The 14,050-nt window shown below is 44.0% G+C and overlaps 1 long non-coding RNA gene and 1 pseudogene across 1 annotated transcript in view; one reads left to right on the top strand and one right to left on the bottom strand.

Annotated features, from left to right (window-relative positions):
- LOC149327589 (uncharacterized) overlaps nucleotides 1-14,050 on the bottom strand; it is a 139,549-nt gene that overhangs the window by 26,708 nt on the left and 98,791 nt on the right. The window lies entirely within an intron of this gene.
- The window catches only part of LOC149327593 (uncharacterized), a 32,872-nt pseudogene continuing 24,315 nt past the window's right edge, over nucleotides 5,494-14,050 (top strand).

Raw genomic sequence — 14,050 nt, 5'->3', positions numbered from 1 at the left:
GGAACCTTATTTTAGCAGTGTGTTGTTCATAGAACTTTTATTTTTTTTCTGTGTATTTGGTATAATAAGCAAGTAAGTGTTGATGTAGCCATTAGAAATAACAGCCTTTTTGTGCAATTTGCAAAGTGTTCTTATATTACACCCTTTCATTCTGCACAGACGCCGTACGATCAAACAAATCTTTTACGGCAACAGTGGATGAAGTCGAGGGTGTGATAAAAAGTTGGCTGCAGCATGCAGCATGCAGGCAAAAGCAGCGAGAAGAAAGGCAGATGAAGAAAGCTCAGGCAAGCTGGTGTCTTTTTGGCATCTAAAACATTTTTATGTTCACACTGATGACCAAGGGGATGCATATCCATGGTGTGTGAAGTAACGCAAAACAGGCATGGAACAGAGAAAGACACACAGAAACCTAGGCGACCAAGATGAACGTGATCCGAGCGGGCAAACAGGCGCATGCACCCGGAAAAAATAATGAAAATCAGGTGAACAAGCAGCGATACTTCCAAAGCAGCTTCAATAATCCTGCTTTGGAAGATAAATATGTCAGCAAGCCATCGATCTCCCTGTCCAAAAAAGAACTGGCCTTAAATAATCGCTGAGTAGTTCCTTGTTCACCTGATTTTCATTATTTTTTTTCCGGGTGCATGCTCCTGTTTACCCGCACGGATCACGTTCATCTTGGTCGCCTAGGTTTCTGTCAGTCGGAAGGCAGCGCCTCTGTACTGTGCGTCTTTCTCTGTCCCGTTTTGCTTTACCTCCCACACCATGGATCACCGTTACCGACTCCTCCAAGTTTCTACCCTTGGGATGCATATCTGCATTTGCCCATTCACTGTTAAAAGTTGGAACGACACACATTGTATTTCAAGCTTTGTGTTAAGCAAAAAGTGACTTTTAAATTTTTGTAATGAGAGTAAGAAATTGCATATCGTTAGGTTAATGTTGTGAAGCAATGCACGGGCTATGAGGGATATCACAGTGGAGCGCTGTGCATCAACATTGTAAGTGTGTGTGCACACCATTAGGTGTGATTTTCGGCCTGTAGTCGCCTAAAACGATTGCCAAAAATGCAGGCTGTTCTGCAAGATGCTGCAATTAAGAATGGCGCATGCCGGTGGAGGTCTTGTCTCTAGTTTTAATTGTTTTCATGTGTAGTGCCACTCGATCCTGACCTGACTTTTCGAAATGCAATTAATCTATCTTGGTGGACATATAACATTGTGGAATTCTTGAGTGACATGAATAAGCCTGTTGCATTTCGTGCAAAGCTCATTGTGTATTTTTAGTGCATTTGTGCGTTAGACTTGGCCTGTCCGCTTTCAAAGACCAGAAGCACTATTGAGCTTCAGCATTTCATTGAGTCTCCACTTGTCCTCTTAACAGAAATAATCACATGGCCAAGGAGGTGATGTTTGTTGCTTATTGCTAGGCGATCTTTTGATCATGCGAAAAGTCGGGTGTTCTGGGCAGCTATTAGGTGCGGAACTGAAAACAGAACTTGAACGATGCAAAACCACTTGGTGTGGTTAACCTGTGCATTCATTTTGTTTGCTTTCACATTCCTTCTAATTCGAACCCGGCTGCGGCGGTTGAATTTCTTTGGAGGAGAAATTCTAGAGGCCCGTGTACTGTGCGATGTCAGTGCACGTTAAAGAACCCCAGGTGGTCGAAATTTCCGGAGCCCTCCACTACGGCGTCTCTCATAGCCTTAGTCGCTTTGGGACGTTAAACCCCATAAACCAAACCAAACCAAACATTCCTTCTAACTCGTGTCATAAATAGTGTTCAACTGTGTGCATTATTATATTCACAGGCCACCCAAGACCAAGATGCCGATAAGAACTGTATGTCACCAAAAATAAACGCTGCGAGGTGAAAGATATTGTGGGTTTCCTTGGTGTTCTATTTTGCAGACGCTACATCACACTAGACACCCTCCCGGCCTAATAACAGATTAGATGAATATCTGGTGAACATCCTCCAAATATCTAAAAAATATTGCATGTGGGCATGTTATGAACATTTAGTGGACGTCCACTGTTGCCAAAGTGAACATTGTATGGATATTATATGAACATAATATGAACTTTTGTGAATATTATATGGATATCTGATATCTTTTGGGGGATTTTATATGAATACCGTATTTTCCGGTATATAAGACGCGGCTTTTTTTCAAGAATCTTGCTGGTGAGTCCTATACAAGGGTGCGTCTTATATGCGACTTTTTCTGTTTTTTTTTTGCGAGTTCAGAAATTACTCAGGTCCATGTTCAAGCTTTTTTCACTGAAAAACATCACTACCAATAACGCGGTTTTAACACGGTTAATATTGCAATACGGGGACCCCCGAGAGCAACTTGATTAGGTGAACTTTATTATTAAACGGTGGGGATGCCGACTTCCGGAATCATAAACCCGCGGCCGTTTCGCAGGCCCCAAGCAAAAATAATGTGAAATGCCAAAAGATGGCGACAATCGCGTTTCTCGCCATTGTCAAGACAAGCCGGCGTTTCTTTCAGTCACCGTTTGCAACTTTGTTTGCTCCGTGTACGTAGTGCGAAGAGAATGTTTCAGCTGGGTCGCCTCCAGAAATGGGCGTGCTTTTTGATAGCGCATCTTAAGATGAATACTTCCAAGGTTTTAAGTTAATATAAAATGTTCTTATGTATATAAGGAGAGTTCCTTCGTTCTTTTTTTCTTTTTTTGCTAAAACGTGGGCGGGTATGGCGTGAGTGTTGCCTTTTTCGATCACTTAGCGGTGCTTAAGAACTTCTCACAGGTAAGATGCATTTTGCAATGGTCGCACAAGCATGTTTAATTAAGCCTCACTAGCCTAACTGGGTAAATTGGGGTGCGTCTTATACAAGGGTGCGTCTTATATACCAACTTTTTCAATGACAGCCTGCACATATGGGGGCTGCGTCTTATACAAGGGTGCGTCTTGTACACCGGAAAATACGGTATATAATGGATATTACTTGGTTTACTGGGGGGCCATCATCGATCTCCACCACCGCACAGTTATTTTTTCTACAGACAATGCCGATGACACTTCTCACACTCGCCCATGTCGCTCCGCCCTTCGAGTTTCCTCTGAGAGTGTTTTGATCCCACCTCGCTCCAGCGTTTTTGTCACTGTCGACTGCGATGGGCTCCGTGATGGGACAGCAGTTGCCGAGGGCAATGTTTCCATGTTGCTGACGCATGGCATCTGTTCAGCTGGAAGCCTGGTCCACCAACGTATTAGTATGTACTACTAATATTCAGTATTCCAGTAGGAACAAGAATATCCTTGCACTAATTGAGCATTTTTGTGGCCTGAACTCAGCGGCCAAAACACCCCTCGTGATGCGGGCCATCACTTTAATCGAGAAAGTTGGAGCTCATAAATAAAGTTCAATCTTTTCAGCAACACTTGTGTTGAATGTGTTTTTTTTTTTGGAAGCCAAATAAGCCCATTGCTTCATAGTGCTTCTAACGTGTTATCGAGGTTAGTGGTTGCCTGACCAACAAACCAGAGCTTTTCGCTAAAGGTGGTTGCTGTTACCACCCCCTAAAGGTAGTAAACATTGCTAAAGGTTGTTGCTGTTACTACATTAGGGTAGCTACCATTTTTACTACCCTGTGGTAATAAATGTTACTGAAGGTAGTTACTGTTGCTACCTCTTCAGAGGCAGTAAATGTTACTATCTTGCAATTACTACGTAGTCACTACCTAGGTAGTCATATATGTGACGGTTGTTGCTACCCCAAAATGTATTAACCTCAACTACCTTTTTTATTAGATTGCAGCTCCATACAGGTAGTAAGTGATACTAGGTTTCTACTGCAGTAAGCACTAGGACGTATGTAGTGAGAACCTCTAGGTCATGTAGTATTTCATAGTAAGGAAAAGGTTGCACATTCTACAACGTTTTTAATGGCAACCCATAATACATACTAACTAGGTTTATATTGCTGTAAACACTACGACATATGTCGTAAATGCGCAAAGGTGGTGGTATTCACTAACATACTGCTAAATGGTGCTAGTGCTGTTCACCAACTTCCTGAGGCAGTAAATTTCACTAGCTGCATTTCTACTACCTCAAGCTACTAAGAAGGTAGTGATCTGTGTGACAAGTAACTGGTTAGTAGTTACTTAGTGAATTCTGCAACCTTTTTCTTAAGAGTGTAGCCGGTCTCCGGCGTTCTCTGCAGACGCCAAGGCAACCTCCGCTCGTCGTGGGTACGATCCCAAGATGATGGAATGGTCAGAAGTTACCGCAGACGCCCCATCCTCGCCTGAAACTTCTGCTCCAACACAGGTGATAGTGGATGAAGGCCTTATCTCGTTGGTGACACTTCGTAAATGCCAGCAACGCCTGAACACCTGGGCAGTCAGCTGACCCTCCATGAGTGCCATTGAATAGCAAGACTCGTCTATGTGGTACACATGTGACGACAATCTGTGGACAACGTTCGTGTCAAAGACGTCCCGGCCGGAGTGGGTCCCTCGCGAAGAATTCAACACGCCATGTAGCATGTACGACGACGTTGTAAAGTGGGGCCTTCGTTAAGAGCATGGCGTGACTTATGACGGCAGTATGTACGAAGACAGCATGCATGATGACATTCGTGTCGATTTCCCAGATGACATGATGCAGCACCACCAAGAGGAGGAAACAAAAATATAAAGAAAGCTGAAAACAAAAGATAAAATAAACCAGAAATAGAATGTTTGAATAAAATAAAAATTGCATAAAAAATAAAAATTCAAATGAAAACAAAAATTGGAGAAACCGAAAAATAAAACAAAAATAAGATAACAAGAACAGCTTTCGCTCTGCATTAAATGAGACATCAAATTTTGAGGCTATAAAGTCGGTTCAGGGCTTCCTCTGTAACGCTGTTTACATGAACCCGACAGAGTTGAGTCGAGTTTGCTTGTCGAGTAAAAAACCAGTTGTCGGGTTCATGTAAACGCTGTCGGGACGAGTAAAAAAAGCGCCAGAGCGAGTCGAGTTAACTCGCCTGCAGGGGGTAGGTTAACTCGTTTGACCCGCCTTTCTAAAAGCATGTCGGGTAACTCTCGGAAAGCTTCCGGTCATGTGATCAGTCAACCAAAATGGCAGCCGTCATCAGCCCCCGCGCAATGTCCACTCGCGCTTCTTGGACCGACTGGGAAGTGGAATGCTTCCTTGGGCTGATCAACGAAAAAAAAGTCAGCGAGGCGCTCGACAGCAGACGGCAGCACAATCAAGACGTGTTTAAGGATTTGCAGGCCGAAATGGCCAATCTCAGCTAGAAGTGGACGGGGCAGCAGTTGAGGAACTGCTGGAAGAACTTAAAAAAGCGATTTAGTGCCGTATCAGCACTCCCTCATCCGACTTTCGACACCCTTAGGTAATGATACCACGTTGCAGCACAATTCTGTTCTGTGTGATAGGAACGGTTGGAGCAAGAAAGAAGTGGAGCTGCACCGTCGGCGTGGAAGTGGTACGACCACATGAGTGCGCTGCTCAGCCACAGGCCGATGGTGCAGGCTCGTGAATACGGTGTGGATTCTCTAGATGTCCCGCCAGACAACGGTGACAACTCGCAGCCAGGCAAGTATACACCCAACTGTGTTATCACGCTCGTTTTGTTTTGATGTCATGTACCAGGTCAGCAGCGCCGAAGTCAGCGACACAGTCGCGGCGTTGTTTTGATGAGCGCTGGGTTTACTGGCGCTACGCGAGTTCAGCCAGCTTTCGCATTTCTAATAGCGCGATCATTTACAACCTCCATCATTAAATGCTATGTTAACACGCAAAAAAAAAATCCATTCCAGAAAACGTACAATCATAAGGAGAAATGCGGCACTGTGATGATAACGAGTGCGTACAGCTACTCTTGAACGAGACCAACAAATATGCTTGTTTCAAGTGAAGACCATAAATAAGCTGATAACTGAATTTAATTCTTGACAAATGGACTGGGCGTGCGGTGGTGCTGACTTAATTTTTTTTATCATGCAATTGTGTAACTGTGCGCACATAACTGAGAAATAAATGAGCTACCAAGGCTTACAAGAAATGACAGCTTTATTTAGAAGTGGAAGACTGTTTCAGCAGGGATAATATTGTTGCGCTTGTGCCGTGCACTTGGCTCTGACAATTTTTTTTTTGCTCCTAGTGCATTTTTCATTGACTGAAGTGCGCCAACAGTTTTGGATTATGCAATAGCCTCAAATTTGTGTGCCGCAGCACAGTTCCTCACGAAAGCAAACTCTTAAGAACTCCTTTTCTTTGATGCACATTATTATTGTGCTTTCATGAGACATGGCTACTCTCACGCCCATTTCACTGCACTGACATAGTACACAGGACTCTAGCATTTCGCCTCCATCAAAATGCACTGCGGCGGCTTTATATATTGATGAGGTATAGAGAGTGTTGAAGAGCTGATAGAAAGGGAAAGTTCAACAGTTCTTCCTAGTCTTCAACCACGGGGCTCAAACTTGGAAGCTAACAAATAAACTGAATGAAAAAAATATTAACGGCAATGAGTTACAGAAAAAACGATGAGTGTATTGTAAAAGGGCGCTGTGGATGACAGAACAGGAAATAATTATATCTCAGTCCATTAAGAGCAGGAAATAGACATCGGTGAAACATGTTATGTGCAGCATGATGTCCTTGAGTGACTATCAAAGCAAGGCAGAAGTAGTTAATTTTAGTAGAGCGTCTGTAGCAGTAATGAAGCAAGGAAGTTTGCTGGTAACAAGGTGGCCACGCTAGTTGCGAAGCTGAGGTGATTGGGATTGAGGACCCTTGTCGTGCAGTCGGATGGGATGGCATCTTACAATCTTTGGGTTGCAGGATGTGCAATTACAGAACTTTTGGATATAGAAACAGTAATTTTTTTCTTCTGCAGACATCAGCGACAGTGATGTGAGGACCGAGGAGGACGATGCTGACGGCCTTCAAGAACAAAATGAACGCAAGCTTGGGCAATTTTTAAGCACTGAATGGTATTTAATAGCTCAGCTGCACAGCAAAATTGGTTGCCTGGGCCCATTTTCACACTTTGATCTCTCCAGGCAGTGATCTCTTGAGGCGTACAACGATTGGCTAAGGCAGCGGAAGTAGATGTGCTGCTTAGCTGCACTGCAAAGCGTCGTCAGACCAGCCTCTTTTATGCCTCCTGCATACTTCCTGCGTACCATTTTGATTCAGTAGTTTTGCATTGTGTAGCTGAAGATAGAAAAAGGCAGCCTTATATCTTTTCTTGTTTCACTAATATGTGTTAAAATGTAAAAAGAAATGACATTTTGAGTTTTGCGAGATCAAAGACAGAAAAACATGTTTGCTTCAATATTTTGGCAGAAACAACATGCACCGAAACTTGAATTTACATGCACTAGCCATGTAGTCAGTACCGGAGAAAATTTCACTCTTCTTTGCTTGTGATTTTCCTACTGAGCTTCTTTGTGGTCTGTTCTGCATCTACCTTAGGGAAGTACTTTCTACAACGGTCCACCTCACACAGCTGTGCCACTGTGTAGCGCCCCGGTGATACACGAGATATCCTGGGATGTCACCAGGTATGTCAAAGGGCATCAATTTGGACTATGCTGCCATGACTGAATGTGAGCACTGCGTCTAAGAGGGTAATTCGGATGCGTGCCTTGTAAGGAAGGCATTCTTTGATGCGCATTCCCAAACTATATGATTATAAGTATTTTGGCATCTCCCATAAAAAACACTATTCGATAAGCTTTGACTGCGCATTGCGCTACTTGCTAGGGAGCAGGCTGTGTGGTGTGAAGAACTGATTTGGGCGAGTACCTATGCAGGAAAGGCTTGTTCATCATTTGGCTCATGTTGGCACTGCAAGTGCCGCAGTCTTTTGAACACAGCATTTGGCAGGCATTGCTGTTGGTAGCCAACATGTAGAAATACTTAAGCCAAACAGCCGTACGCATAATTTCTATGTGCCCACTAAAAAGCAAAAGAAAAGTTTAAATACAACCGTACAGAGGTGAGAAAATCATGAGCCTAACATAAGGCAACGATGGCCCAGATTAAAACTTCCAGCGCTCAGTAAAGCATGCATAGTGCTTTTTTTGCATTGCCTGACGGCTGTTGATGGATCAGCTTTGCTTATGAAATTTCCAGGTTTTGTTTTGGCCTTTTTTTTTTTTCATTGCAAAAATGCGAGTGAACACAAGCTGCAAAGAAATTGGCTTCAAAAAAAAAAAAGACTGTCCTGGCTCTATGCAAGACATTGAATTATATTCATGAAGGATTTTGGAATTTGATATTAGAAAAACCAAAAATTGGAATTCCTTTTTTCCTGCACTTTAGCCTTCCCTACACCCTTGAATAACACGAGGTGGTTCCGATTAATCCAGGGCCCTCCAGTATGGCATCTCTCATGGTCCATTTGTTGCTTTGGAATGTTCAGCCCAAATACCATACCCTTCCACACATACTATGTGCTCTGCCTTTGAGGGGCATTGGCAAGCTGCTGTCAATGATGCGGGTACCTGCCAAATGTCCCGTTTCATTTTTTTCTCCCAGCTATCGCACTGTCATGGTCCAACTCTATGGTCATTACTTGCCCAAAATAAATGTATTCTCTTACCATATTCAGTACTTTGCTGCCTATCATTAACTATTGGTCCCTTGCCAAGTTGCTGGATGTGACTTCAGTTTTCTTATTAACTTTTAGCCCTACCATTCTGCTTGAATGTTGAGGTCCTCGGTCATGCACTGGAACTCCTTCCGAGTAACGTAGCTGGGCGACATCAACAAATCAGAGGTTCCCAAGATGTCCTCCATTAATTTGTATCCCAAGCTCTCCCGAGTCAATCCTTTGAACACCTCTGATAAACATGCAGTGAATAGGTGTCACCTTGCCCTACACCCTTTTTTTCAGACTGGTATTTTGCTGACATCACTGAACACCATAGGCCTTGTTGTTCAATTCCCTCAACACTCATTCTTTCATTTTCCGGTGGAGAATTGTGGCGGCACTAGGATTCCAGCCATGGGCCTCCTGCAGGCCAGGCGGATGCTGTACCTCTGCGTCACCGCAGCAACCACTGAAATGGCCACCATGGTGGCCGCTCTACTATACACCTTGAACACCTAGAGGCATTGCTGATGCTCAGTTATATGCAACAGTGATGAGAGAACAAGAGTAGCAGACAAATTTTATTCAAAATAGAAGCATTCAAACGCACCACAAAGGTATTATACCTATGCCATTAGCAAGTGGTGTCAATACAGAGTGATAACACTTGCCGTCTTTAAGTGTGTTTGTTTGTAGCACTGTGATGTGTTGTATTGCCAGGAATGTTCGGGTAGTGCAAACTGAATGTGACCATTTTTGGGAGCAAAAACTTTCCTTCCTAGTGAAAGGAGCAGTGTGCATGTGATAGGCATTGCTGAGGTGGGCAGAATTTATGCACAAGTATGGCATTTTCCCATTCTGGTAAATTTAATGGTTTCATCTAAACTGTCTGTAACCTTTGTACCTTAAGGTGTGGTGAACTAAGTTTCAGTTACACAAGGTTAAGTGTGTGTACCTACAATATTTCTTTTTTTTTATACTTCTAGAAGAAAACTGTCCCTTGGTTTATTGACCATGCCTAAAGCTAAAGCTGTTGCCTGCATTTTGACAACTGTGTTTTTGTGTTGTGTTGTGTTGGGTTTTATGGCACATAGGCAACTGAGGCCATCATGCGCCAAACACAAGGTATTGTAAAAGTTTATTTTTGAATATTAGAGACATGTAAAAAGTCATCCTTGGTGTAAAGGCCTTCAGACATTAATATTACCTTTTGAACATGTACACAAATTTTAAAAATGGCTACTAGTAAAAGCTTTAAACGGGGCTGGGAAACCTCTGTAGCTATCCTTGGCTGGACAAGGACACTGAGACTCCCAACCAACCAAAATTAAAAACCTCAGCCTTCTTCTCAGGCGTGAGAAAGTGGCTGAGGTGTATTATAATTAAAACAGACCTGTGGGTAAAAATTTAGACACTTAAAAAATCCAGTTTCTTTAAGAAAGCTGAAAACACATGATATATCAACAATTGCATCATCTCCTAAAAGCAGTGCGGGATGAAAAGGGATGTATTCGTTATAAAATTGAGCAAAGTACTTTTTCCTTAGTTTTTCCAATTTCATACAAGTGAATAAAATATGGTTAATTGTAACTTCAACTCCGCATTCTTCGCAAAAAGGTTGCTCTTTTTTTGACAATAGGAAATTGTGTGTCAGATGCGTGTGTCCTATACGAAGACGACAAATAATGACTTCTTTGAAGCGTTCTTGGTGGGTGCAAGATTTCCATTCGCCTAAAACTGGTTTTACAAAGTGTAGTTTGTTGTTTGATTCATTGTCCCAAGCGGACTGCCATTTTTTCCTTATTTAACAATGTACCGAGTTCATGCAATCTTTAAAGGGAATATCTACTTTCGTTATTTGCTTGCTACGAGCCTGCGCAGCGCAGAGGTCTGCTCTCTCGTTGCCTTTAATTCCGACGTGACTCGGCACCCAGCAAAGTTTTATGTTTTTTCCTTGAGCTATGGCTTTTGTTATGTTGTGTATTATGTCACCGAGCATCGGAGTAATTGCATTTCTAGACTGGAGAGCTGTAAGTAAACTAAGGGAGTCCGTGTAAATAATACTGTTTCTGAGGTTTTCATTTACTATTTTTTTTACGGCCAAGCATACAGCGTAACATTCGGCTGTGAAAATTGATGCACACTGTGGAAGTCTGATTATTTCATTCTCATGCCCTCGTACTACCGCACTTCCTACGTAGGTGGCTGTTTTTGAACCGTCCGTATAAAAATCCGCAAAACCATTGTATTTTTCCTCCAGTGCAAGAAATTCTTGTACTATATGTTGTTGCGGGGTTTGCTTTTTGTGAAACTGTGTGAGAGTGAAATCGAATATTGCAGGGAAGTTGTACCATGGAGGTGGTGGCCCTCGTCTGAGCGCAATGTTAGGTAATGTGTTCAGTAAACCGAGACTCTCGCACATCTCTTCAAAAATGCAAGAGGAGTGGTCTGGTAGTTTGTGGTTTATTATTAAAAAGTGTTCTGGATGGACACTTAGTAACTATTTCATAACAGATATGTTTTGGTAGGGAACGGATTTTTAGGACGTATGAGCATGTAAGTATGCTTCTTCTATCTGTAAGAGATGGTTCATTTGTTTCAACGTAGAGGCTATTAATGGGTGACGCCTCCCGATAGTCGGCTCGCCTGTTCCCGATCGCGGCGGAAAACAGTGTAATTCTTAAGAAAGTTATTTTTTTGGGGACCTAAATTTGTTTCTTGTAGACATAAGGCGACAGGAGCGTGTGCTCCTAGTATGTCTTTTATGTCCCTGTAATTGTTTAAAAGTCCTCTACAATTCCATTGTATTGTGAAAGCCATCCTAATTTTGTGTTTCTATAGGGTGGAAAGGTAGATCAAGTTGTTGATGGCCCGTGACTCGGGGCCTGTCTTTTTTTGATCGATCCAGAGAGCCCCGCCGACCGTCCGACGTGGACGGCGCGGGGCTGCCCGGGGCCGTGTCCATCGCCTCTGCGGAGGCGCTGGACGACCGTGCAGAAGGCACGTTCGCGTTCGAGTTTGACCTCGACCTGTGGGAAGAGGTCTTGAGGCCCGCCGACCCGGGGGTCTGCGCAGCCTGACTTGCAGTTGGCGGAGCAGCGTTAGCTGCTCTGCCTTGGGGCGCGGATGGCACCGCCACAGGCTCACTGCGTGTGACCGGGACGGATGCCGAAGCCTGGTGTGGTGCGCCGCGCCCAAGCACCACATCGGCGAGTTTTGTTTTGTTGTGAAGGAGAATGAGTTTGTGAGTGCAAAACGCCTTCTCGCTTCTTTAAATGAAATGTTTTCCCTTGTCTTTATGGTGATTATTTCCTTTTCTCTTTTCCAGGACGGACACGCCCTGGAATACGCTGCATGGTCTCCATCACAGTTTGCGCAGTGCGGGGCTGCGTCACATTGATCAGAATGATCCTTCGAGGCGCATTTCGCGCGGCCATTTTCCGGCCGCGGCAACTTTGTGAGCCGTGACCGAACCTTTGGCAGTTGAAACATCGGCGAGGGTTAAGAATGTATGGTCTTACGTTAACTTTCAGATATCCTACTTCGACTGTGTCGGGCAGTGTGCTAGTGTTGAACGTCAGGATCATATGTTTTGTGTCTATATCCTTATTATCCTTCCGGATCTTGATTCTGTGAACGTCTATCACGTCTTGGTCACTAAGACCTTCGAGCATCTCTTTTTCAGTGATGTGGACAAAGTCATTTTCGGATATAACGCCTCGGACGGTGTTCAGAGATCGGTGTGACGTCACGGAGACAGGAATATCCCCAACAGATACAATGTTTACGAGTTTTGAGTGTTGGACGTTGTCACGCAGTTCGAGCAGTAAGTCACCGCTGGTCATTTTAGATACCTTGTAGCCAATGCCCAAGGCTTCTGTCAAACACTTTGACACTAGGAAGGGGGACAGGATTCTAGCTTGCTTATCTTGTACTTCACAATGGATGACATGGTATTTAGGAAAACTGACTTTTCTTTTTTGGAAAAAAACATCTGCTTCGTTCCGCCCTCTCTTGAGAGAGCGATCTGGTTTTGAAAAAGGGGGAGCCATAAAAATTCTAGTTTTTCGGTCATGGTGCCAGCCACCCACCATGGAGCCCAACAAGGGGACGGGACAAGAACTTGAAAGAAAGTCCTGCCCATGCCAGCTGTACACCTTAACTATAACCTAATATGACTCAACTCAGGGTAGTTGGTCACACACGGTTAACCCTCGCCGCCAGGAAAAAGAGGAAAAAACCAAGAAGGGAGGAGGATACAGGAGAGTTGTAAGAAAGAAGTAGGAAAGTGAAAGATAGAGGGGAGGACAGGAAAAGGCGACTGCCGATTTCCCCCGGTCGGGTCAGGCCGGAGGTGCCGTCTACAGGAAGCTGGGGCCAAAGTGGTGTGTTGCCTCCGCCGAGGGGCCTTAAGGGTCCAAACGCTCGGCATCGGCTCAACCACCAGGATCCCCTTTTCCCCGGACACGGCGATGCCACGCACGGCTAAGCGCGGATGCTCGGGTCCGTGGTGACGCATTCTTCACCATCATCCCCCTGCGGGGATGTCCCTGCGGATGCTCGGGTTAACCCCGTGGTGTCGCCACTCACCAACGTCTGCATGGTGCAGACGCCTCCCTGCGGGGACATTTTGACAACTCACTTTTTAAACAGGGACATTGCCATGTATCATGCAGAAATGTTAGTAGTGAAAGGGGGACATCATGACAGTGGATGTAGTCTCAAATTTCAGGTCTGGTACCTTGCTATAGCATCTTTCCCCTCTTTCAAAGTCGTAACATTCTGGAACGTGTTTTCCAAAAAAATCATAATGCCTAGGCAAGGAGTCTCTAGTTATTGCATGCATCCAAAGACTGTCATAAACCAGAATGACAGTCGTGACACATAAAATCAGAACTGTCTTCAGCTTCCAACCTGCATGGACTCAGAACACTGGTTCCTTTAGCAAAGAAAAAGTAAATTATGCGCAAAGAAGTGAGCACTCTGGTACAGTGTGTGTGCTGCTCAAGATTATGAGGCAGTGTTCATCTTCTCTAAAGGGTGTGTGCTGGCGGGATGCTGTAAATGTAATGGGTGCTCGTCACATTTGGGTAAGGCTATATTTTTAGGATATGCATGACCACAGAGGGAAAGCTGTGAGTGTTTTTCAGAAACATTGCACATTGCATTTCAGAAATGTTGTTGTGTTGAATTTATTGGCGCATAAGCAGCTAAGGCTATCATGCGCCAAGAACAAGGTATGGAAAAATTGGCTTGGTCAGAGTTTGAAAACAAAGTGGATAAAAACGGTGGTGTAAAGGGCCTAAAAGTTATGTTTACTAACTAGCTGATGAAAGACAAGAATTTTAAAAATGTCTGAGAGCAGAAACTTTTAAAGGTTGGGTCGCCTCTGCAGACATCCTTGGCTCGGCAAGGATTTCGAGGCTCCCAACAGCTCAGATAAA

This window comes from Amblyomma mixtum, chromosome 10, assembly GCF_055824585.1.
Source record: "Amblyomma mixtum isolate Tamu chromosome 10, ASM5582458v1, whole genome shotgun sequence".
NCBI classification, from domain to species: Eukaryota; Metazoa; Arthropoda; class Arachnida; order Ixodida; family Ixodidae; genus Amblyomma; species Amblyomma mixtum.
This window is presented reverse-complemented; position numbering and strand designations above follow the sequence as displayed.